Consider the following 15,919-nt stretch of genomic DNA (forward strand, 5'->3'; position numbering starts at 1 on the left):
GAGGCTAACTAGATGCTGTTTACTTCACTCTCCAAATAGAGGGAAGAAGAAAAGGTTGTTTCCATTCAGCTATAAAAATATCCTTCCTCTTCAACAATATTCTCAAAGGCTTCAGTCTCTCCCATCCTAGATCGAGCCCACCCGAGCACTGTCAAATGCGAATGAGAAAACGATTGGTTAGAAGCTGAAATACATTTTGCAATCATATTGCAGAGTTTATGATATTTATTTGCCATTATCTCGGTGATTTACTTATTTAAAAAACATTTGTTGTGCACCTACAAGGAGTCAGATTCTGCGCTGGGAATCAATGATACAACAAGGAGGAAAACAGACAACTGTTTTCCTCCTTGTTGTATCCCATGAAGCTTGTATCCTAATGGGAGAAAATCAACGAATAAACAAGTAAACGAGTACATGTCATCAGAGGGGGAGAGGGCAGTGGACAGTATATCTAAGTTAAGGAAAACAAGAATGTGTGGGGTCGGGAGCCTTGTTCAGATATTTATTTAGTATGTTCAGGGAAGGCCTCTATAACCAAGTAACATTTGAGCAGAAACGTGAAGGAACTTTGTGAGGAGATCGTTTCAGTCAGAACTGAAACAATAAAGGTCCTGAAGCAGAAGCAGCCTGGGGGCCAGTGTGGCAAGAGTACCATGAGCAGGGGAGATGCCAGGAGATGAGATAGGAGATGAAATAGGAGACGGGCACCGAGGCCAGACCATGGCAGGCTGGGTTGTGATTAATAGGACTTCGCTCTCCTTCTCCTGATTGGGAGGTTGGGATGCCCTGACTCACCTTTCAGAAGGATCTTTGAAGCTGTCCTGTGGAACACCCTGGGGCAGGGAAGGGACAAACAGTGAGACTGGCTAGGGGTTTATTTCAATAGTCTGTGCAAGCAGATCTGAGACAAAGAATGAGCTTGTGTACAGAGAAAGAGGAGAAGAGATGGGGGAGGACATAGGGACCATAAAGAGAAGTGAGGATAGAGGCAGACTGAGAAGTTGAGGAGAAAAAGTAGATTCAGGGTTGGAGAGAGAATGAGGGGTTGAGAGTCGGCAGGAGAGGCAAGGAAGAGGAGCAGCGTCCCACCCCTGAAGCCCAAGTGAAGCTAGTGTTTTTAGGAGGGGGTGAAACACTGTCCCAGATGCTGCTAAGTCACACGGGAACTGAAAACTGACTGTTGAATTTATCACCATACAGGTTCCCCTCGTCTCCAACATGACTGTTGTTGAGTGGAAAGAAAGCACGATTGACAGTAGTTTAAGGCTGGATGAGAGAAGAGGTACTGGATGACTTTTCAAGATACTTTGCTGCAAATGACAGCAGAGAAACAGGGCGGTAAGTAGAGAAAGTTGTGAAGTCAAGATAGTTGTCATAGAGAAGTTTTTTTTTTAATATGTTAGAAATAACATTTTTGAATGCTAAAGAGAACAATGGATTGAAAATTCAAGAGAAAAAGGGGAATCACAAGCGTCAGGTCTTGGAGGCTCTGAAATGAGGCCTTGTTCCCCTCTGGGGGACTGGCCGAGGCAGCTGCATAGACAGCCAGGTCACAGTGACAAGGCACTGGGAGAGCCAGGGGCACAGACTAAAGGAATGTTTCTGAGTGCATGGGGTATGACTTCTCTAGTTTCTTTTTTCCCTCTTGCTTCCTCAGTTTTACTGAAATATAATTGACATGTAAGTTTGTCTTAATTTGAGGTGTCCAACCTCATGATTCCATTTTGTATACAGTGCAAAATGATTACCATAATAAATTTATTTAACATCCATCAACCCACATTGTTAGAATATTTTTGCCTTGTAATGAGAACTGTTAAGGTCTACTCTCCTAGCAACTCTTAGATTACAATACAGTACTGTTAACCATAGTCACCCTGTTGTACATTACATCTCAGAACTGTTGTACATTACAAACCAGAAGCTTGTACCTTGTGACCACCTTCATCTGTTTCCCCTGGATGTTACTTCCCAACATTGCTGTTTTCTCAGTGAAACAGAAAAAGATCACTTGAGAATGCAGGTGGGGATTTGTTAAAGATTTGAAGAGAGAATTGCAAGTGAGGACCAATGACCTAGGAGAGGGGAAGAGTGAATGGGCTGGAAAATGAAGTAAGATTGCTGGGCAGGAAAGACCTGTGATGATTACGAGGGACAGACTTGTTATTTTTCTCTTTTTTGCCAAGGGGATGGGGAGGAGTAGAAGGAAATGGTTTTATCTCAGGTGGTTCTGTTTCTATACCATTCTCTGAATAAAGTCTTCATTCTTTTTTTTTTTAAAGTTCAAGGTAAAGAAGTACACGGTGCCTTTACTTAGGATGTGTTGTTTGCGTAATTGCCCAGAAAGAATCATGAGCAGCATGACTTTATTTAAACCTATAATTTTTGCTTCTAAGCATGTATTGGTACTAACTATACATGAATGAATGAAATTCAAGTGAATTCTAATTATTCCCTACGCACTAATCCAAATTCCAATTGTTTCTTGTATGATACTTTGCAGAATGTGAAAGATTCCTTCAACTTACTTTGTATGAGCTTATAAGAACAGGTCCTTGGGAAGTGCTAGTTACCTTTTCCTTCCTTTTAATACAAGTAGAAAAAAAAAATACATGACACTAGTATTTCCCAACTGGTGTATACATCTTTTTGCTACCACAAATTAACTAAATGATTGACAGACATGGTTAATAGAATCACAGAATGTCAAAACTGGGAAGTGTCTTAGAGGTCACTGAGAATAATCCATTTAACTTATAAATGATAAAACTGAGACCCAGAGAGTTTAAACATTTGCTAATAGTCTTAAATCTGCTGAAGGAATTAAATACAGATGGCTTTACAATTAGCCTTGTGCCCCTTCCATTCATCACCATCTATTTTTTATGTCTTTACCTCTTTTTTCTCTTGAATTACATAACCAATTATTTTCAATTATATAATTGCTCACATTACTCAATTAGGAATTTGTTTGCATATTAATTAAAGAAGCCGAGTTTTGTTCTGTGAATGTCACCATATACAATAGGTTAAATAATATCTCCCAAAAACTCGTCTTCATTGGGAACCTCAAAATATGACTTTCTGTGGAAATAGGATTTTTACAGATGTAGTTGAAGTAAGGATCAAGATAAGACCATACTGGATATGGTAAGCCCTGAATCCACTGAGAGGGTTCTTATGAGAGCTAGGGGAAAAAAAAAAAAGATACACTGGCACAGAGGGTTAGTGATGTGACAATGGTGACAAAAGAGGTAGAGATTGGAGGGATGTGTCTACAATCCAAGAAATGCCAATGATGGCCAGAAACCACCAGAAACTTTTAGAAAGGCTCGTTTCCCCCTCAAAGCCTCTGGAAGGAACTAACCATGCTGACACTTTGATTTTGGACTTTCAGCCTCCTGAACTGTGAGACAAAACATTTCTATTGTTTAAAGCCATCCTGTTTGTGATGTGTTATGGCAGTCCTAGGAAACCAACACAGTAGAGAAGGAAATTTCAAAGCCCATCACCTGGAAAAGCAGTAAAATGAAGGGAACAGAAAAACAAAGGAAAACCAGTTCTTTGGTTTATGGCTGTTAGTGAGCATTACTGCTTGATGGATCACCATGTCCCTTTTTCCTTGTAATTGAACTGGAAAAATAAGGCGATTTTTATACTTTGTAAGAACAGCACAGGCTACGTCACAAAGACCATGTGATACAGTGTTGGGGACATTCAATGGTAATCCCTGCAGAATTGAGCATGTATATATTTTTCATGCCAATACTAGAGAATATCACTTTGATCATGTTTACTGTCTATTGCTTGGGAAAGAAGGTAACATAATATGAATATAAGAGCAATTATTTAACAAGTAGCTACTCTGTACCAGTCCCTGTTCTAAGGGGCTTTATGTATTTTAGCTCCTTTAAGTATAAAGCATCAACATTCACATCCATATCGGTTTTTTACTGCTGCATAACAAGATATCGCAAATTTAGTGGCTTGAAACAACACACATTGTCTCACAGTTTTCGTGGGTCAGAGGTCTGGATGCAGCTGAGCTGTGTCCTTTGCTCAGGGTCTCAAAGCTGCCATGAGTACCTTGTCCTCCTCCTTGTCATCTGAGCCTCAGGGTCTTGCTTCAAGCTCATTCAGGTTGTTGACAGAGTTTAGTTCTTTGCAGCTGTAGAGCTGATATCCTAGTGGTGGTGTTCTGTTTTGTTGGCTGTTGGCTGAAGGTCACTCTCAGCAACTAGGGATCCTGGTCACTTGGTCTCCTCCATGCACTGTTCACAACATGGCTGTTTGCTGTTTTCCAGGCCAGTAGGAGAGTCTCTGTTTCTCTTACTTCAAGGCTCCAACTTTATCTGTCTCTGACCCAGATTTAAAGACCTCCTGAGATCAGGTCAGGCATACTTAAAAGTCAGCTAGTTTTAAAAGGATTTTGAAGACATCATTCCCAGAGAATGGAACCTAATATAGGATCACATGTCATGATGTCTGCAAGTCCTACCCACAGTCTAGGGGAGAGGGTTAGGCAGGGAGTGTCCACCAGGGGGCGGAAAACTTAGGGACCAATTCAGAAATCTGTCTGTTAACAGTAAATATTTATCAATTCCTAGCATGTGCTGTCATATATACCACTCTCAAATTTGGAATGTGAATGCTGGCAGGGGTTTCAGAGAGCATTGGCTTAATGCACTGTGGACGCCCTTGCACTTCCTGCTTCCTCTAACAGTCTTCCTCACTTACATGTTTTCAGAATAATAAAGTTACAAATGGCCCCAGTGGCCTCATACCCTTTGTTCTCACTTGTTTCTAATACAGGTAGATCATCCTTCCTTAAGTCTCACATGACAGCAGTAGTATCTAGAGTAAAATGTGAATTATTTATATATATACACATATTTTTTAATGAAATGAAAAGATCAGAGGAGAGTACCATGTTTTAGAGTTCTGGGAATATATGCACTTTTATCATTTTTTTAAAAGGAATTTGCCTAGTTCTAGCTCCAAAGTGAGACCTCTCAGAGCTTCCTACTGAAATAGCTGCAGAACATTCAAAAATGAAAAGAAAATTTACAGCAATCTTGGGAACTAGACCAAGGGAGAGCGAGCACTCACTGCAGGGCTGATGGACCCGACATGAACAGTGGATTGAGTAATTCATGAACTCCCTGCTCATCTCGGAAACAGCATGAACATGTCCAAATGAAAGTCCACACATTTACAAAGGCGACCCATCTCTTTCCTATTGTTTGCTGTTTGACCTTTGTTTCAGCAACATGATCTTTTCCAAAGATAAAAACCTGTGACTGCTGATTTTTGTGTTACCCTCTGTGATTCTATTTCAGAATCATTTTGTCAAAGCATATTTTTTTTTAAAAAAAAAAGCAAAAAGAAAGGGAAGGAGGGTGGGTGGCAAGGGGGAAAAAAGTGTGCATGCCCACACATGTGTGTGCATGCACTGCTGGCAGTAGGTCTCATATAGGAATATAGACATTGGAAATAAAACCTCATCAGCTATCATGTTGTGATGGAGTTCAGCTGAGTCCTGATTCAGCAAGCAAAGCAAAAGAACACAAAATCATAAAAATGATAGTGGGCAGAAATCATCTGTGAGTCCAGCAGAGCTCAATGTGCTTTAGAATCTCAGCATATCAAGCTGCCACTGTGAAGAGTATCCAATCAGAACTCAAGTGCTTAGAGAATGGGGTCAAGGACAATTCACACACTCTGCTTTTAGTAAATAGTAGGAAGGAAACGATTTTCTGTCATCAAAACATCAGTAACCAGAAGAAAATCAACATGGAGCTTGTGAAAAGTATTCCAGGAAAGAAAGAAAGAAAGCAAGCCTTGGGGTCATGATTTTAAAGATTCAGAAACATGGGAGCTTAGAGGGGAAAAAAGAAGATAAATAGCTAACAGATGTCAAAAACAAAATCAACAGACAAGCTCGATTTGGGAACATTTTCAGTAGAGTTAATAGAAGGCTATTATTTATTACATTTAAAGAATGATTTTAAATGGACAGGAATGGGATAAATACAACAGTGAATAAAGATATTATAAGGCAACTGTCAGAAGAGCCAGTCCTACCAACGAGCATAAAAAGATGCTCACCTCGTTGGTAATCAAATCGAAATTTATATAACACGAAGCTACAACTTTATGTCTATCAAGATGGCAAAAAAATGCAGAAAAAAATAACACCATTGCTGGTACAGATGTGACCCAAGGTGCATTGTTGGCAAAAATGGAAAGGCGTACTCCTTTCTGAAAAGATATTGTTAAACGAGAAACACAAAATCCAAACATTTACATATAACTCATAATTGTAAAACAAAGAAAAATAACTATAATAGATGCAAATTAATTCATATGTATCAATGCATGATTAAATGTGTGTGGAGAAAAATATGCAATGATAAATAGAAAGTTTTTATACTGTTTACATTGGAAAGAGGAAGGAACAAAGTTAATGTGAGGAGTGATTTGGGTAAACAGTGAAAGCAGCAAAGGAGAAAAAAGAAAAAAATGTGTTGAATATTTTGAACTTTACTTTTTATTTGGTTTTGACAACACAATGCTTTTAATGTCTGTCACAAAGTTTTTTAAAAACATCATTTAATATTGAGGACTAGACATTTTCATGTGTAAACTATCAGTAAAAATCAAATAGTATTCCATGATCTTAAAAGTTGTTCCCTTCAAGAGTGAAAATCAGTTCCCTTTTCTTTGTGTATATTACACTTTATAATTCTGTAGTCTCCAAATTTTTTGCAATGGGAAAGATTTTTATAAGAACAGATCGACTTGTAACTACTAGTTCACTCAATTTTATATATAACATTATTAAAATTATATAAAATATTTTTGTAATAATCCCATATTTTGTCTATGGAAGTAAATTTTATTTTAAAATAATATCAAACAATGAATCGTTAATATACTGCATTGACAATTTTCCAGGGTAATCTAAATGAGGCAACTTTGATCACATTCAAATGAAGATATTTGGCTATAAAAATGTTAAAACCTGACATGTTCTTGTCTTAATGGATGGTCACGTTTCTCCATTTGAAGGTGAATCATATCTGTAGCTAAAAGAGACCCAAACTTTTGGGGTTTTTTGAACATGTTCTCAGCTGGAATTCTAAAGAGTGATACCACTTTTACAGAAATGAGAACACAAACTGGAAAATTGCATGCATGCAGGAAGAAATAAAGGGAATTAATTACTGGTCACAAGTGGGAGATGAGCACACCTAAGTCCTTAAAACACTTACTTTTACAGGTTCTTTTTTATGCACTCTCAGTGATTTCCCTTCCATTCATTTTCAGAGATTACTTTAGGATCCAAAGAGGAAACAAGACCCTTTTGAACAAATTAGCTACAGTAGGCTAACAATGTATGTTTAAAAAGTAATGCATACATGTGATATGAGAGCACAGAGACTAAGACATAGAAGGTAAAATAAACTTGTTAAAGAACGTTTAGGTTACATTTGAAAAGAACAGGCCCAGTATTACTTGAAAAGGACAGAGGGAGTATAATACTGAGGGAGGAAAAGATAAAGAACATCTTATGTTTGTTGAAATTTTGACTTTTAGAATACGTGGCATAAAGCTTTTTCACTTGTAGGTGAGATGATTTTGTCATTACTGCTATGCATGTATTGAGGGAAGGATTATCAAAGAGGCATTTCTAGCAAAAGTGACCTAAACATACAACCAGTCAAATGTGTGCTCTGGTCTGTTGTTTTTTGGACTGTTGGCATCTGGCTACAGAAATGTGTCTGTCTAGTTAGTCTTGCAGGTGTAACTTGGCCCCACGACTTCTGGTTTACTGCTATTTTCACTGCCCCAACTTGCCACTCTGCTTTTTCCAAGAGCAAACATCTTTTTCGCAGTAAGTTTGGGAATGATGCAAAGTAAACCCTTCGCTATGTCTAAAAAATCCAAGCTAAGTTAAAATTGTCCAAGAAAATTATCTGCTGAGAATGATTTTTTTTTAGAGATTAATAGCATGGCCTTTCTTTTATTTAAAAAAAAAGAGTAGACAAAACAATCGCAGAAAATAGTGATATTTAAAAAGATAAACGTGTACTCTATAGCTAGGTTTGCACACACACACATACAGACACACACCGAAATGAACAGAATGGAAAACTAAGTGATTTGTTATCTGATTTGATTAGTGCAGTGAGCTGATCTGGAGAATGTAGAGTACTGTGTGTTACAAATAGGAAAGATAGGAAGGCCCTTCAGGACTTGGGGCCAGGGATGAGGCTGAGAAGCACTATTACTAGCTAAGCTATGGTTTGTGTCTCCTTTTTAAATTTTGTTTGGCTTTTAAATAATTGACAATTAGTGAATTCTATTAGTTGTTTCTTTAGCTGGCTGTGTTGGATGTTGTTATGAATTGTGGCTTTCCCCTCACTATCTGCAACACACAGTCTCCCCAGCTTCTTACTGAATTTCTTCAGGGGAACTCCATTTCTAAAATTTATCCTTTGCCGACTGTGGCCAAATATTTCATTACAGAATGGATTTTATTTTCTCCTCCATGGACACATTCCATAGATACTACCCACCCAGCATGACACCTGTTAAATAGTTCTATAAATCATTCTCCTCCTCAGTTGCCTTGCCACCATTCAGGAGAAACCTGGGGTAATTGATCCTGATGCAGTCTTTTCAGGAGATCTATTTCACCAACCCAAAGGGACTTTTCAACTGCCCCACTAAATTCTCCCAACAGCTTCCAAGTGGTAAAGGATAACTTATGCTTTTCAAAGGGGAAAAGAGATTTTTGACAGTTTTAACCTCAGAAGAAAGAAATCTGTAACAAAGTAACTGTAGCCTCTTCTATACTTTTCTGAAGTCCATCTCTGCCGCTCTTCAACATCGCTGATTTGTCTGTGAGCTCTTTGAAGAGGTTTTTATACCCCCTTGCTTACTGGAAACTGATCGTTGATGATCACCCAGTGCTCTGTTAAGCTACTGACTGATTTCCCTTAGGTCTGCCTTTCTGAGCCCAGTCCCAGGGCAAGCAGTTCATTTCATGGTTGTCTTAAAAATAATGTTAGGCACATCATCAGTTTTGTTTTGTTTTTAACTTGAAAGCTAAATTGGTACCATGGATTTAGCACCCAACCCTTGGATTTCTCAATAAGTTATTACATAGTTGACAGCCAAATTTAATATCTAGAACATAATCCACATGCCTAGAAAGGAGTGGAAGAGAGTTGCTAAAGTCTGTCTTCATGTCGTCTGCTCTAACACTATGTTGGAAGATTATAAATACACTTGACATCTTAGAACCTCAGAAAGGCACTTCCTTATTAGTCAACAAGCGCCAGTCTCTGAGAAGGACAATTATTCACCTGGTTTTCTAATGTGTTCATTTTTATCTTGTTACTTGTGACATAAACCTAAAATTATTAAGCATTCTTAAAAGAAAAAAAAACCCACCTCTATCAGCATGCTACATGAGAAGCAAATCAAAGTCAGGTCCTGGGGTTAAGAAAGTAGTGTTAAAAGGCTTGTTAAGAATCTCTAATTGCCTCATTGACATCATACTGGTCTTTTAAAACAATCAAAGTAAATTAAGAATAATGAATCAGAAAGTTGAGTATTACATTTTCCTAATAAGAAATGCATTTAGAAAACAAAGGAAAAGTCTCTCTAAGGGATTGATACCAAATATAGTATATAATCAACTTCATCTATGAGCTGAACATTAAGTATATGTGGGTTTTGAACCGATACATCTGAACTGCATGACTTTAAGATTGCACTACGATTAGCATGCACAACTTCTGAGAATCAAAACTTCTGTATCTTAGTAAAGTGCCTTTGAAATTAAGAATCTTTTTGAGTTAGATGATTTCTGCAGCCCTAGTTCAACAAATATTTGAATTATCCTCAGCTTAAGAGGATTGTCTTTAGTCAGTAGTTTGTATATAACTAGAGCCACTTACATTTTCTGTAATTTTTGGATACATTTTACAAGTTAGTAAAGTAAAACTTGGCTCATGTTGCTTCGAGCCAAGTATACGTTTTGCTTATATGTTTAAATTGTGTATTATCAATAATGCAGGATTTTAAAAACGTAACTAGCAAATGCTGAATACTTACGATTTGACCTCTAAAGAATAGTTGTCTGTGTGCTGAGTAGATGACAAGGCTGAGTCAATTTCAGGCAAAGGGTATTCATAAGAAATACTCTGACTGCACCAAGAAATACACTGTTCTCTGTGTAAAACTGTTAGGCACATCTTCTTGGTGAATTACTATGTGAAAATGAGCAGATCCCCAGCTCCCTCAAATAGAAATACTTTTAAAGCAAACTATAGCCCATGAGCCAAATCTGGTGCTGCCTGTTTTTGTATGGCTAAAAATGCTTTTCACAGATAAACATTTATAATAGATTTGATGATAAGGAACAATAACTTTGCTCCTCCATTAGTTGCAGTTTTATCTCCCCCCCCACGAATGAATTCTATTCTCATCAGTGGACTTGTATTACAAAAAGTTCAAAATTATAATTATATTTTAAATTTCATTAATACAAATTTGTGAAAACTATTCTATCTCCTGATATATAAGTACCTACACTGTAGCCTCATTTTTGCCTGTTCATCCCCAAGATTGAAAGATTTACTATCTAGCCCTTTACGGAAATCATTTGCTTGCCACTATCTTAGAACAGTATGAAAATCTATAGAGAAGGAGAAGGAAGTTTGCAAAGTGGTTAAGAACAGCAACTTTATACTCAAATAGGATTTGACTGAGTCCAGGAACTGACATTTATTAAATCTGTGAGTCTGAATAAGTCACTTGCACTCACTAAACTTCAGTTAATTTATCTATTAACATGAGTTATTGTGATGTTATAATGGGCTTAATAATGGCACCTCTTTCATAGGGTAACTACAAAGATCAAGTGAACCTGGCTTGTAGAAAGTCCTAAATAATAATCTAATACAGCAAAACAAATGTTCGGATGCTCAACTTAGTTTTATATGGACGTTCAACTCCTGGGAAACCCTGTAACCTCCACAATCGCACTAGCAAAAGCATAATCGTAGAAGGTAAATCTTCTCCCAAGTACTTCGAGGGAGAGTTTGAAGAGTGAGCCTTCTCTGTTCAGAAATTTTGTCTGTTTGCTTGTTTTGTTTTGCTTTGTCCTTGCTAATGATTAGGGCTTGAGTTGAAGAAGCCATTATGGTCAGTTATATTCTGCGATAAGTTGCAAGTTTGGGTAGCTGGGCACCTACCAAGCAAGAGGCTTGTTGGAAGGGATTCAGACCTGATTCTGGCCACTTGTTCTAGAAGCTTCCTCTCTTTACACGTCCAGGAAGTGCCCGATGATTTGCTCACTAGAAGAGGTCCAGCATTCTGGGTGCCCAGTTGGAACAGATCTAGTCCTTGCTAGAATCTGCTAGTTTCATGTGAAATGACTGAGAATCCCCCCTCACCTACACCCTGGACTTACCTCCTGTGGATCTCCTAGCCTGCGGGAAAAACTAACCTGGTATCAGGGATGCCCAGCTGACTGCACAGCCTGAAGGGGACCTGGCCTCCTGCTAAGAACTCACACCAATATACTTAACAACCACTTCCAGAGGTTTCTTTTCCAAAGCGCCAACTGTTAAGTTTATGGCTGAGGAGGACTGCTGCCACCTTGAGGACCAGGAGAGAGGATCAGTGCTGATGCCTGGTGTGGGATGGGCCCAATGAGAAGTTATGGCTCCTGGAAATGGGCTTCTTTCTTCTTGCTTCCATGAGGCAAAAGCAAGGATAAATAAGTTTCTTTCTGTCTTCCACATTGTCACATCATGTATTCTGCAGCCCGGAGGGAAGATTTCAAAACAATGCACATTTGGTCACAGAATAAAAGTATAACCTGAAAGACTAATATAATACAGTGGAGTCTGTTAAATTTTAAATGCTTTAATCTTATGATCATCAGCACCTGGGAACTCTTAATCTCAATAATAACACCTGTTGGAGAAAGGTTTCTTTTGTAATTGAGCAGCATTTTGTGTTTGGAAAATAAAATGAGCCAACAGCATAAATTACCCAAAATATTTCACATCAGCATTCCCTAACATTACAAAGTACTGTATCTTCTTAATGGTAAAGATGATTGAAGATGTGGTTGATATGCTTTATGGTGGCTGATTTTCCTTAGATGAATAACTTGCTTTTTATGAATATTCCAAAAGCAAATGAGAGATCTTTTGCATACCTCATTAATGATCCTTTTTAGCAGGAGCATGTTCCTAATTTTATATACCCATAAACATGTCTTTCCATCATCTGAATGAATGATAATACATTTTCTGCCAGAATTTATACTTGGGTCTGGTGTTTGAAAAACATAAATTATGCTAAAGATTTTGATATTTGGGAAGAATAAATTACAGTGAAGATATTATCTGCAGTGTGTTCATAGCTTATTGGACTCTTGTTTTCTTGTCTTGGTCATTATTTCCATCTATTTGGTCACCACCCTCTTTCTTGCTTTGTTGTTACTCATGCTTTCTCATGAGAATATGGGATAAATGTGATGCTAAGAAATAATGTTTAATTTTCTGATAATAAATCCTTATTTTCTTCATTAGTATAGCAATCTATATTCATGGATAAGGGTATCTCTTGTAAGTTTGTTTGTCTTATGTATATTTTTCTTTTTTTGTGATGTAGCATGTCACAATTGAGCAAAACCAAGACATACTACTTTGATGTTTGAGCTACTACCTTCAACCCATACACTCCTAATTAGAAGGAGAGAACAGTAACTGTAAGTATCAGTAAACTTTGATAAAATGTAATTCTTTATTTTCAAAATAAGACTAATATGAATTGCATGAAGAGAATGGATCTCACTTCATTTTTCTCCATACAGTCATTCAAAGGATATTTACCAAATGGCCACTCTGTGTTAGGAACTCTAGAAGGCCCCAAAGATTCAGATATGAACAAGGCAGCTTAGCCCTCTTAATTGAAATAAGATAAATTCAGTAACTAGAGGAGTGATACTGTGTCACTACAAAACTACATGTACTAGAGTGTGAAAGCACCTAGGAGGAACAATGATTTTATGATCAAGGAAGGCTTCTCAGAAGAGGTGTTATATGGACTGAGCTTCCAACAGTAAGTAAGAGTTTGCAGGAAGAGAAGAGGAATTGTGTGTGGGAAATCCAGACGGCAGGACTAGTTTTAGGACTTCATATATTGAATAGCAAGACAGGAGTCTGAAGGTGTAGTCTGGAAATTAGAGAGTTTGTAATTATCTGGGAATTCAGCAGAATTTTGAAAAAGTTTAACAAGGGAATGACTATAGTGAGGTTTGTTTTAATTTCACATCCTTGGTATTCTTTTATTCATTCTGGATATGTTTATGGAATTTAATATGTACAAGCCCCCCTACCCCTGTCTTTTAAAGTAAAGACAACTGGACACACAGAGTTAGGGAACTTAGCCCATCCATCACTATTTTAGGTGACTCCGCAGCACCAGAAGCCTGAATTTTTTATTTTCTTGGCTAAGTATTCAGTGCAACTGAACATGGGACCTTTTCCCGGACTACCTTTTGCTTTCCAAGATAATAGTGACTATTTTAATGATGTATTTAAATAAATCATGACAGTTATAAAATGCACAGGTCCAAACTGGAATGATTTTAGATATTATTGTGTTAAACATGTAGTCTGTGCCCACCTCCAAAAAACAAACAAACAAAAACAAAACAAAACAAAAAAAAACAACACTATGTGTCAGCTGCTCAGAAAGAGCCTGTCAACCCATTACAGCTTTTACAGGTGATCATCAGTCAGATGTTGGGTCTGTTCCAAGTGGCAGCTCTCCCTGACTGGAGTGCAGAAAATCACAGTGGAAATACCCAGGGAACTAGCTACCTCTTCTGACTGTGCTGCTAGGAGACACAGTAGCACGTCTTTCGTGAATTTTTTTTAATGGATATGTAACTTTTAGATGCCACTCAGCAGCTACACATTTTTAATCGTTACAAGTTCAAGAGACGGTTTCTATCAGAGAACTATAATATCATTGAACAATGGATACTGTATCAATTCAGTTAGTTCTAATACACAAAAATGCTCTGGTCCATATTTATCTATAAAGCATTTGTGATGTGGAATAGTAAGCTGGTTTCAAAACACTCTGCTCAAGGCTGAGCCCAAACAAAATGTATTACTTTGAAAAGCAGTCAGAAAGGAGAATAAAACAAAGCAAAACATTATGCTAGACCACTGAGAGGTATTTACGAGAAATACAAGTAATATGAATTAGATTGTTAGTCTTCACTGGAGAATTTTAGTGGCACGAGCCGCCTCTTCATTTGCTCATCCTTTCAAGGTCGCCCACCTCCCATCCCTTCCTGCCATTTCTTACCTTTCTCTTGATGTCAAGTGAAGTGTTATTGACAGTGCTGAAGCCCCGGCCCTCCCACTGCTTCCTTCTCTCCTACTCCTGCCCTACAGTCCTGAAGTCAGTGTGTGTCTTTGTCTTGTGCTTCTTGTGTGTGGTTTTACAACACGTGCACATATCCACGCGCCATTGCTGGGACACCTCAGGCCAAACAACCAACTGGGCTGGGAGCCAGCCCCACCCATCAGCGGACTGGCTGCTTAAAAGACTAAAGAGCCCACAGTCACCTCTGGACATGTCCCCAGACACAGCCAAGCCCACCAGTGGACCAGGAGCCAGCTCCAGCCACCAGTGGGCAGGCCCTGAGCCCCTCCAGCCAGGAAGCTTGCTCGAGTGTCTAGACCAGCCTCACCCACCAGAGGGCAGACACCAGAAGCAAGAAAACTATGATCCTACAACGCGCCAGACCCTACCCTGGGGCCAGCTGGGCCCTGGCCCTGCCCACTGGCAGGCCAAAGCCCCCTTCCCGACACCCTGTACCCAATACCCAACTATATTAAGAACCAACCCTCACTCCCACTATCTCTGCAGGGATTTGAAATGAGCTCTGGGGTCCTAGGTCCTGCAGCCAGACTCCAGGAAGCAGCTCTGCCTGCCAGCAATCTGGCGCTACCCCCAGGATCTGGCTTTACCTGCCAGTGGGTGGGCAATCGCCCGAGAGTCTTTGGGACCCTGACTTCACCCACCGGTGAGCCAGCACTAGTCCCGGGGCCCCCTAGGGCTCCTTGACCAGCCACCTCGTGGCCCCGCTAAACAGCAGCCAGTAGCATCCGCAGGAGGCAGGGCCTGGCAACCAACCAGACTAGGTGTCTGCCAAGCCCGCCAGAGCACCCACGTAGTCAGCCCGCACCACAGAAGGACCCACGCAGCCCTTCTGCGGGGAACTCCTAGAGCATATAGCTTGGGTGACGAGAGGGGAGTGCACAGCTGGGACGCATAGAACGTCTCCTGTAGAGGGCCACTTCACCAAGGTCCAGAACAGAAACCCTAACCCGAACCCGAACCCTAACCTGCCACATGCATAAAGACACAAGTAGCAACTTAGAAAAATAAACCCAGAGTCCACATTAGTCCATGATGGAACTTATTAAAGGCTATTCTATAGCACTCGGCTTCAGAGTGAAGACTTGACCACTCTGAATGCATCGCATTGCTGACACTGGGCACAGGATGTTGTGACGTCTGTCAGAGAATGGATGCCTTCAGCAGTGCATTTGCCGAAAAGGGATTCTACACGGAAGCAAGCTTGCAAAGCAGTTTCGCTTGGGTGTGTTTGATCCACAATATCTAGTTACATGTTCACACTCTAGTTCTTACTCTAGTTCACACTATCAGTCAGCAGGATTTATGTATAAGGTAGAGAAGTCCCCAAAAGATCAGATAATAAACAATGTTTTCTCTACCATATCTTGCAAGATTTTTAGATATGTAGTGGAAGTCACCATGACCAAGGTTGCGTTTTCTGAAA

The 15,919-nt window shown here is 39.2% G+C and overlaps 1 long non-coding RNA gene across 2 annotated transcripts in view; it reads left to right on the forward strand.

Moving 5' to 3' along the window:
* The first annotated feature begins 1,220 nt into the window (after positions 1-1,220).
* Positions 1,221-15,919, forward strand: part of LOC140689481 (uncharacterized) — a 34,613-nt gene continuing 19,914 nt past the window's right edge. The window contains exons 1-2 of one of the 2 annotated variants that reach the window (XR_012064482.1): positions 1,221-1,341; positions 12,706-12,802. This is a non-coding gene — a long non-coding RNA (uncharacterized lncRNA). Of the gene's footprint in view, positions 1,342-10,966; positions 11,088-12,705; positions 12,803-15,919 lie in introns of those variants that run through there. The other variant, XR_012064483.1, reaches the window with a different exon arrangement.

This window comes from Vicugna pacos, chromosome 26 (genome assembly GCF_048564905.1).
Source record: "Vicugna pacos chromosome 26, VicPac4, whole genome shotgun sequence".
Lineage (NCBI taxonomy): Eukaryota > Metazoa > Chordata > Mammalia > Artiodactyla > Camelidae > Vicugna > Vicugna pacos.